Consider the following 10,922-nt stretch of genomic DNA (forward strand, 5'->3'; position numbering starts at 1 on the left):
AGGTTTTTTTCATGCTGTATAGAATAAGGGTACTTAAGTATGGGGCTGCATCTTTTACATGCTTTGTTAATTCATTCTATGTGAAGGTGAATGTGAAGGCGAGTAAAAAAATGTCTATAAAAAATATAGAATAAAGTTTCAGGTTTATTTAAACTTCGGAATGAGAATGACGAGTGCGATTGAGAACTATAGCTTAGTTGTTTTCATCTAGATTTTTTTTATTGAGTTCTACTGTGTGTTTCGAATCATTTAAGTAGAAATTTAGAAACAAAAATGGCGAGTACGATGATCGAGAATCCTAATTTAGATGTTCTCATCGAAAAACAAAAAAATGGTTGAGTTCTATTCATTTATTCTCAACAATTAAAGTAAAAATTAAAACTTATATAAAACTATTTTTTTCTTTCGTTTACTACTATTATTACTATTAAGTCTTATAGTATAAATTACTTTCTTTTTAATTACCAAGTAAAATTATTTGTTAATTTATTACAAGAGGTTCGTAATTAGGATAATGGGTTGCATTGTGTTGAATTTAAATGTAAAATTTGAGCTTTAATTGATTAAATGTAACTCTTAAATTTTAACATTCGATGTGCTACCTCAAAGTTAGTCATAAGTTTGAATTTGAATTTTGGTAAATTGAACACTTAGAACAACAAGAGGAGGCTGACCCATGTCTTAAAATTAGGTCATGAAAAGTCAAATTCGAAATCAAGATAATAAGTTGAGTTCTTTAGAAGAAATTTTAAGGATTAGAATTTAAAATTTCTATGCTAGAGGTGTCGAGCTAGAGTCTTGAGAAGGGATGGAAAATAAATATAAGATAGAAAATGGATTATATTTCTTAGTTAGGATCACTAAGCCTCCAATCAAACAAAAAAAATGATAATCAGTCGAATCATGTCAAATTTAAATGCAAAATTTGAGCTTTGAATCGACTAAATGCAACATTGAAAGTTGAAATAGAAAATGAACATACATGAAATTCTCAAATTAAATTAAGTAACGTCTTTAAAGGTTGATTGGATTAAGAATTTTATTTGGAGAAAGGAAAGAAAAGGAAAAAAGAAAAGGAAAAGTCAATTTACATTATATTTTCCTTCTATATTGAATAGTATTGAAAATGAAAATTCTTTTAGGTCCCGTTCGGAACTCGGAAAGTGTCAAATAACAAAAAGAAAAATATCAAACAATCCACGTTTTCATGTTTGGTTATCAAAGAAAGTAAGAAAGAAAATAAAAAATAGATAAAATTCAAGAACAAAATTTTAATTTTACATATCATTGACATTTAGTTTTCCTCAATTTTTAATTATATAAAAACAAACTTTCATTTTTAAGAAAATTTAATCCAGAAGAAAAATACAATGAAAAATGAATTTCCTTCTTATTTTTTTTTCCTTTTTTCCAAGTAAAATCCTTGATCCAAACTGATCATTAATACAATACAAAGAATAAAAAATATCAAACATTAATGATGAGTAGAGTCAATTTTATCAAATACTTAGAGTGTTTTTTTTTTTTTTATTTTCTTAATAATCAAACATAAAAATACGAATTTCTTCATATTTTTTTTTCTTACCTTAATATTTTTCGAATCCCAAACGGGTCTAACTTTACACTGAAATTTTTTCTACCCATCTTAAAAATAAGCAAGCAAATAAAGTAATTTGGGGAAGGAGGGGGGGGGGGGGGGGGTGGTGTGTCAATCATTAACCTAAAAAGAGCCATAACCATTTGCAATGACTGCACGGAGGAAAGGTGAAAGGAGAGCCCTGCAAGGGACCCTAACCAGTTCAACACCATTTATATTAATAATAATAACTTCAACTCTCACTCCTGTCCACAATTTAGATTGGCTTAGGCTGTTTTCCATGATAAGATAAAAGCATGAAACCCACTTTTTAGGTTTTTTTTTTCTAAGATCATCACTATGGTCCATTCTAGCAAATGGCTGTGATGAATGATACCAGGGTAAGTACCAATTAGCTTATGGTGGGATTGGCCCAATGGTATGATTTCTATTTGGGCATGAGTTACTTCAGTCACACTCACCCTCCAGAGAATAGGGGCTAGGGACAAATTTTTTTAATGTGAACACATTTTTTATGAATCTTTTGGGTCCAATTAATTTTTTGGATCGACCATTCTCTTTTTCTTTTTTTTGGATTATATAGAAACTCCAGCCACCAACAAACCCTTCGAATCCCTTGGTGCGGCACCAAACTTACGGATCAGCGTCCTTCCCCTAGGTCTCGTTGATAAGGTAAAGTCTGGAATGTGGACACGGTTTTGGTGCATCAATTGGACGTTTGGCCAACCCAATTCCCGGGACACATCTCCATTACCATTCACGGTTCTCGTTGGCTCATAGAGAACTTTCACCATCCATGGTCCCCGCTGGCTCACAGAGTAAATTCTCACCATTCATAGGTACCGCTGGCTCCATGAGTGCATCTACCTGGAATTGAACTTCCGATACTTCTTCTTATGTGCTAATGCCTTTCCATCGCTCCATGCCCGTGGGGGCCGACCATTCTCTTTATGTATAATCTGTTTGATTCGTAAGATTGGTTGATATTTGCAATGTATTTTGTCAATTTTACCATTATTAATGACTTTAGTATGCTTGGAAGTACTTTTTAAAAAAATACTTATAATACTTATCACTTAAAATAAGATAAACTTATACCACAGTAAACATTTATTGCAAAAAGGTATTCTTCTAGAATCACTTTTTTTTAATAATTATTTAAGTGAATTTTGAGAAATAATTTAAGATAACTTTTTGACTACTTATAAGTGACACTATTAATAGACATAGTCTGTAATGTCCAAAATAAAATATGAATGGAAGTGTAAACAAAAAATAAAAAAAATAAATTAAAATTAAAATTAAAATTAAAATTAAAATTAAAATTAATTAAATTAAATATTTATTATTATTAATTTAATAATATAATATTGTAATAATATATATTATGTATATATAGATGAAGATCCTCTAGTCTCTCTCTCTCTCTCTCTCCTCCGTTCCCCTTTCCCTCTCTCCTCAATTTATTCTCCAGTACTTGGTCGATCGAAAAATAGAAGATACCCCTAGGATCCATTCTCCGCCACCGACATTTTCACCAAAGTAGATTTGTCGTAGGAGCGACGTAGGCATCATTCTTAGGGTAAGGTAACCTCTCACCCGCTCCTCAATTTTTTCCCTAAATCTCCAGCCAATCAAAGATCGGACATCACCATAGGGTCCTAGGTTTGACCCTCGTAATGTTGGCCGAAGCAGATTTTTAATTTGGGTTTCTTAAGCAACACTCCAAGGCTAGGGTCGGATAGTGGAATTATATCCGTTAATTATTTTTAAAGTTTAATTAGTATTGAGAGTGTGTGAGTTTAGGAAATATTAAAATAATTATTCAACTGGGGAGTTGAATTGATTAATTTGGAGGAAATGTGAATTTCAGGGTTTTGAGCTACGAACGCCGTCGAGCGTAGGAATTGGGTTTTAGCGGACCTCTCAGTAAACTAGGTAAGTGAAATAAATTATTACAGTTATTTTTGAAATTACTGAGTGATGAAATATGTGAAAATGAAACTATGATATATCGCCTAAAATTACTATGACACGAATATCAGATAAAATTGTGTGGCATATGATTTATACTGAATTGTGATGTTTTGGGAAATGATGGAAAGTAATAAATATTGTTGAGTATTTTCTGAGAAATAATGAAATGTGAAACATAGATAGGTTTATTGAAAAATGATGGAATAGGGTATATATATATATGGAAATGTTTTCTATGATAAATGAGGAAATATGAAATGATGGTATGTGTCACGCCCCGAACTCGGAAATAGGCCCCAGAGTGTGATTTAGTAACCTAACATGTCCTTGTATCACACAATAGTCTATGATACCATACAATGTAAGGGTCTGACCCCGTAAGGTTCACGTATACCCTATCCACAATCACATATACCATATACGCAGCGAAATAATTAAAACTAATCCCTTCACAAACCATACCAAAGTTTATACAAAACAAGAGCTAATTCCCCAAAATACATAACATACCCCAGGTGTCTACATGACCCAAAATGACAACCCGATAAAGGACCAGTACTTACACGAGCACTTCTACACGGCTAACCAACCACCACCCTCTTGAACCACTAGGATTCTAGTGTCGGCTACTCGAGGGACCTGAAAAATATTTGTATGATAAGGGTGAGACACCTATCAGTAAGGGAGAAACATGTTATATCAGTGTGTGGATACATGAGTCTTATTTCAACAGCAAACATTCATTTCACAATGCCAATATTTTCACAAATACAGTTCCAGTATACATACGATACAAAGCAATACGATCTAGTGTCGTCACACTCTTCAGCCTAAGTTGGATTGTCTGGTGGTATTTTACACCCTTCGGCAAAAGTCAGATTGGCTGGTGGAATTTCACACCCTTTGGCAAAAAGCTGGTGTCCCCGGTAACCTGGCATAGCATAAGCCTCCACAATATTAAACCAGTGCAGGTATGGTGTTCTCATACCCTTCGTTAAAAATTAGCCGATCTAGTGGTATTGTGCACTCTTCGGTAAAAGCTGAACATCAAAGCCTGCGGTCTTATTCTGACTCGGTTCAATATCTCAGTTTACGGCGTTTTAATCCGGTTCGCTTTGATATATCCCCTATGGTATTATCCCGCCACGACATTTTCACAAAACCTGGAACATTTTGGAACTCACGTCCCTATATCTCATTTGAATAATTCACAGTCTATAGTAGTTAACCGGCACACTTTACTACAAAATACATCATTCAAATTCACCATCTCATTCCACACTCATTTGGGTAAACAAACAATCACATATCAGGTATTCCAAAAATTCAGTTTAAAATAATCAAAGGTACGATCATCTCTATGTCATAGTTTATGCCAATATAAAGTTTTCCAATAAAGACGGAGATGATTCCTAAAACCCGCAATTCTCCCAAAAACAATAAATCAAAAATCCTATAATTTCACTTGATAAATTTTCCCAAATAAGTAACTAAAACATCCGTAGAATCGTAAACTACAGTTTTACCGATTTAGATTACAAAAACAACTGATATAAACAGAAACCCCTTACTTTTCTCGAAAATCAAAATACGAACTTAATCAGTTCAAAACAATGACACGGGACCCCCAAAACCTAAAAATTGAAGAACAATACTTCAATAAATTCATAACTACTACAGATCTACCAAACAAGAAACGAAATCGGACTCTTACCTCGATTTTGGATCAAAACCCAAAAATCCTCGAAATGAAATTCCGATCCGCTATAAACGTAGAGAATCCACTCCTGATCCATGTGGTAACGTCGGATCGTTGATTCGGGTAACAGACGGCCTGAAACCCTAGAGAGAGAGAGAGAGAGAGAGAGAGAGAGAGAGAGAGAGAGAGAGAGAGAGAGAGAGAGAGAGAGAGAGAGAGAGAAAGAGAGAGTGGGAGAGAGAGAGAGAGAGAGAGAGAAAGAGAAAGAGAGAGTGAGAGCGAGAGAGAGAGAGAGAGAGAGAGAGAGAGAGAGAGAGAGGATTTTAGTTTACTTAGCAATGAAGAAATGAATAGATATTTATAACCCCTTTGACCCAGCTAGACTCGCCAACGAGATGGCATCCTCGTCGACGAGCATAAGAAAGAAGTTCATCAACGACAAAATTGCCTTGTCGATGAGCCTAAGATTTCAGAATTTCCCAAAATCACTCGATATCCTCTCGTCAATGAACCTTTGAATTTTGTTGCCGAGCTGTAGAAGGGGCCTTGTCGACGAGCCCTACTAGTTTTCCCTTTTTAATTTCCTTCCTCTTATCTTATTTATTTAATTCAAAATTCTCGGGTCAGGTTCTTATAACCTCCCATGCTTACAAAAATTTCATCCTCGAAATTTGTAATCTCTCATTAGATAACTCACCTACATACCAAAACATCTACCCGATTCTAGAAAGAGCCGGTGACCACCCACATAACAGCCTCGTCCCAAATATATAACATACCCTCACTTATGGCAGAGAAATACTGTGGTTACATACACTGTGTCTCGAGAGTTCACAATATCACAAAACCCTTCCAGACACTAACCACACATTAACACTCTAAATAACAGATACTTCGCATACGTACTTAAACTGTACATGTAAACATTATTCCTCACAACAAATGTAGATATTTCCAACGTATTTCCGTTTCCAATTCCCAAGAAGCCTCCTCAACTGCATGATTCCATCATAGTATTTTCATTAATGGTATCTCCTTTGTATGCAGCTTTTGAACTTTTTGGTCTAGAATCTGAACGGGTATCTGCTCATATGCCAAAGCATCCCCTGTAATGACCCGAAATTTAAAATAATTGGGAAATATAATAAATGTAAATGGATTAATGAATAATAAGGGAAAAGGAAGGATTTAAGAAGGAAAAGCAGGCATTGTCGACAAATGTCCTGTCTTCATCAACAAGTGTCCTTCTAAGCTCGTTGACGAAGTCTATTCCTCGTCGATGAAGGAATCCCGAGAGAGTATATTTTGGAAATCTGAATTTCGTTGACGAAATCTCTATAACGGCTCGTTGACGAATCCACGTGTCTGGTCGACGAAGCCCTATCTATAAATAGGCTGTTCTTCATTTTTCAGCGTGAGTTTTGCGAACTCTCTCTCCTCTCTCTATCTAAAACGATCTCCCAGCCTTCTCTCTTCGATTTCGGGTTGGTTTTGACCCGATTTGATGATCCAAAACCACCACGAGGTTTGTGGGATCGTTCTCTGCAAGGTTGTAGGAGCTGATTGTTGGTTTGAGAGGTTTGGGAAACATCCCAAAATCAGGGTAAGTAAGTTATTTTGGAAATTCCTTAACAAATAATGTTATTTGAAGCCTAGGAAGTTGTAAATATGTGTTTTTCCTAAGATTTGAGTTAATTGAAATTTATTTAATTAAACTAGGGTTTTTGGATTCAAGGTCCAAGTGAACACTGTGGGTATCGGTTCGGGGATCCTACATGCGTAGTTTGAAGTCAGGTAAGGGGGAAATTTATATATTAAATCAGGTTTTTCATGAATTAAAATGGATTATTTATATATATATATATATATATATATATATATATATGTTTTTATGTGGATTTAAAATGCCAACCATGAAATTGATGTTTTATGAGCTTAGGAATGTTTATATAGTTATATGTGAAAGTAAATAGGCGAAAGTGAAAAGGAATTTTTTGAGGAATTATGTAAGAAATGAAATGTATTTTCAGCTTATAAATGTTAAATGTGGGTTGACTTATTTTACAGGAATATGTATGAAATTTACTGTCAAATTGTGTTGCATGAGATTCTGTGCAAATATATATATTAAATGTATGAGATGCAGGCTAAGCAAGTAAAGTATTGAGAATAAAATATGATATGGACAATGTTTCCTGTGCATGTTAAATGCAACCATTTAAATGTAAGACAATTGAAAGACAACCATGTTAGCAGATTCTAGAGCATTTTTATGTAGATTAACTGTAACAAATTCTAGCGCATTTCTATGTGGACTAACTAATGATGGTTAAAGACCAGCAGTAGTACAAAGGAATGAAATGAAAATGTTATGCAATGAAATGACAATGGAATGACAATGCAATGAAATGAAATGTGAAACGTGAATGATATAAATGGGAAAGAGTCACTTAAAGTGAAATGAAATGCAATGTTTAAGCTCTAAACATGAACAGATGTGTATCAATGAATAATGACAGAAAGGAATAAAGTATTATGTTATAAGAAGTATTTATGTATGTAAAACATGTTACGATTAGGCAAGGCGAACTCTTCGCCTGAGGGTTTTTTTGAGAAAGGCGAGTGCACTAATAGTTTCAGATATGGTAGTAGCTGCATAACGTATTAGGGCAGAGGGAACTTACTTGTATGGGCGGGTAGAATTCCCTATCCTTAGGGCTTTTGCCGGTAAACTATTATTGAATGCATGAGTACGAGATCAAGTTAACACTTAAGGGCTGACTGAGTAAGGTGAGTGTCTTGGTATGCTTTAGTTGTGGCCTTAAGGTTACCTAAGTATCAGAGCAGAGGGGTGCTACTTGTATGGGCGAGTAATCACCCCTATCCTTGGGTAATCTCGTGGGTTAAACATTTGCATGTGATTGTTTAGGTTCAGAAAACGATTTCAATGTTATGAGATGATTTGCAAATGTAATTAAAATGATATCTATTTACCTCATGTTGGTCACACACTATTTTAATATGTATGTTTCTTCCTTTACTGAGATGTGTCTTACCCGAATATAATTATTTCTTTTTCAGGACATCCTCGAGGTCGGGCTTAGAAAGCAAGAGGGTTTTTAGTATTTTTGAGGATTGTAAAAGAGAAAGGGTATGTTTTTGTTATACTTTGGGGAATGTAAACATTTATGTTTTATGTCTTTATGTTTTAAGTCTGATGAGAACAGAATGATTGCGAAAATACTGAAATGTTCTGGAGATGTATGTATTTATGGAAATGTAGGTGTTGGATGGTTTTTATGGAATTATAGATAGAAAATAGAAAACTCTGGTATTACGGTATTATGGTATATGTTATATGGAGATTATATTTATGTTTTCCGCTGCGTATGTTATGGATTATGATTTATTAGGATGTTATCAGGTATAACGCACCGAACCCGGGTTTACGAGTTCGGGACGTTACATCCCCAATCTCTGAGGATTCATAACTAATCACATGTGAAGGATCCAGCTTGTACCTCCTTAACATAGATACATGGAATACATCGTTGATCCTAGAGAGCGCTGGAGGTAGTGCAATCCTGTAGGCTAGTGGACCCATTCGTTCAAGTATCTCGAATGACCCAATATACCTTGGGCTCAACTTGCCCTTCTTCCTGAATCTCATCACCCCTTTCATTGGAGCGATTCTCAGAAATATCTTACCCCCTACCTCGGATTCCAAATCTTTTTTAGCGAACATCCGCATAACTCTTCTGTCAACTCTGAGCTGATTTAATTCTATCCCTGATCACTTTGACTTTCTCGAAAGCTTATTGTAGGAGTTCGGAACCCAATACCTTCCGTTCACCGACCTCATCCCAGTACAGAGGTGACCGACATCTCCGACCATACAATGCCTCGAATGGTGCCATCCCTATACTAGCTAGGAAGCTATTATTATAGGAAAATTTCACTAACGGTAAAAACTGAATCCAACTATTACCAAAATCTAACACGCAAGCCTATAACATATCCTCCAAGATGTGTATTGTCCTCTCTAAATCTACGTCAGTCTGGGGGTGGAACACTGTACTGAAAGTAAGCTTCGTACCCAGTGCCTCCTATAAGCTCTTCCAGAATTGAGAAGTAAATCTCAGGTCTCGATCTGAAACAATGGACACTGGCACCCCGTATATTCTGACTATCTCCTGCATGTATAAACCTGCTAGCCTACTTAAGGATTAACTAACCTTCATCGGTACAAAGTCAGCAGATATAGTCAACCTATCCACGATGACCCAGATTGTGTTTTGCCCGTGCACTACTGGTGGTAACCCGGTGACAAAGTCCATGGAGATGTGCTCCTATTTCCACTCTAGGATGCTCAATGGCTGCAATGGCCTTGTCGGCCTCTGACTTTTAGCCTTTACCTATCGACACGTTAGACATTGTTCTACAAATAAAGTAATCTCCTTTTTCATACCACTCCACCAGAAATATTTGCGCAAATCCTAATACATCTTCATGATACCTGGATGTACCGTATACAAAGAACGATGCGCCTCCTCTAGAATCGTCATCCTTATCCTCTCGTCATTTGGAACACACAACCTATTTCCAAACCTCAATACACCTCCCTTGGAGATGTTAAAATCTGCAGCCAGCCCCTGCTGCACCTTCTCTACAACCTCGACTAACTCCGTATCATTAGCCTGCACGACTTTAATCCTCTCTAATAATGCCAGCTAGATCACCAAACTAGCAATGAAAGCCTGATGATTACCATCCACCAACTCCATGCCAAGGCTTTCAAGATCCCATCTGATATGATGCTGAACTATCACTGTAGATACTGTTGCATGCTCTGACTTCCAACTCAAAGCATCAGCTACCACATTAGCTTTCCTCAGATGATAGCTAATGGTGCAATCGTAGTCCTTGATGAGTTCCTGCCACCTCCTCTGCCTCATGTTCAAATCCTTCTGCATGAACAAGTATTTGAGGCTTTTGTGGTCTGTGAAGATCTCACACTTCTCACCGTAAAGGTAGTGTCTCCAGATCTTCAATGCATATACCACTGCCGCCAACTCCAGATCATGCGTGGGGTAATTCTTCTCGTACTTCTTGAGTTGCCGAGAAGCATAAACAATTACTTCCCCCGTTGCATCAGCACACATCCCAACCCCTTCAGCGATGCGTCATTATAAATCACAAAACTATCGTCCCTAGATGGGATGGTTAAAACTGGAGCAGTGACAAGTCGATGTTTCAACTCTTGGAAACTCTGCTCGCACTCATTGGTCTAGTCAAATCTCACATCCTTCCTCGTTAACCATGTCAAAGGGCTAGATAATCTATAGAATCCCTCCACGAATCGCCATTAGTACCTAGCCAATCCCAGGAAACTCTGAACTTCCTAGACGCTATTTGGTTTCACCTAGTCAACCACTGCTTCAATCTTACCTGGATCAACTGAGATACCACCCCTCGACACGATATGACCTAGAGATGTGACCTACTTCAACCAGAACTCACATTTCTTCAACTTGGCATACAACTTCTTTTCTTGTAGTACCTAAAGTACTAACCTCAGATGGTTTTCGTGCTTTTTTAGAACTCTTAGAATATACCAAAATATCATCGATGAATACCACTAAGAACTGG

This window comes from Malania oleifera, chromosome 6 (genome assembly GCF_029873635.1).
Source record: "Malania oleifera isolate guangnan ecotype guangnan chromosome 6, ASM2987363v1, whole genome shotgun sequence".
NCBI lineage: Eukaryota > Viridiplantae > Streptophyta > Magnoliopsida > Santalales > Ximeniaceae > Malania > Malania oleifera.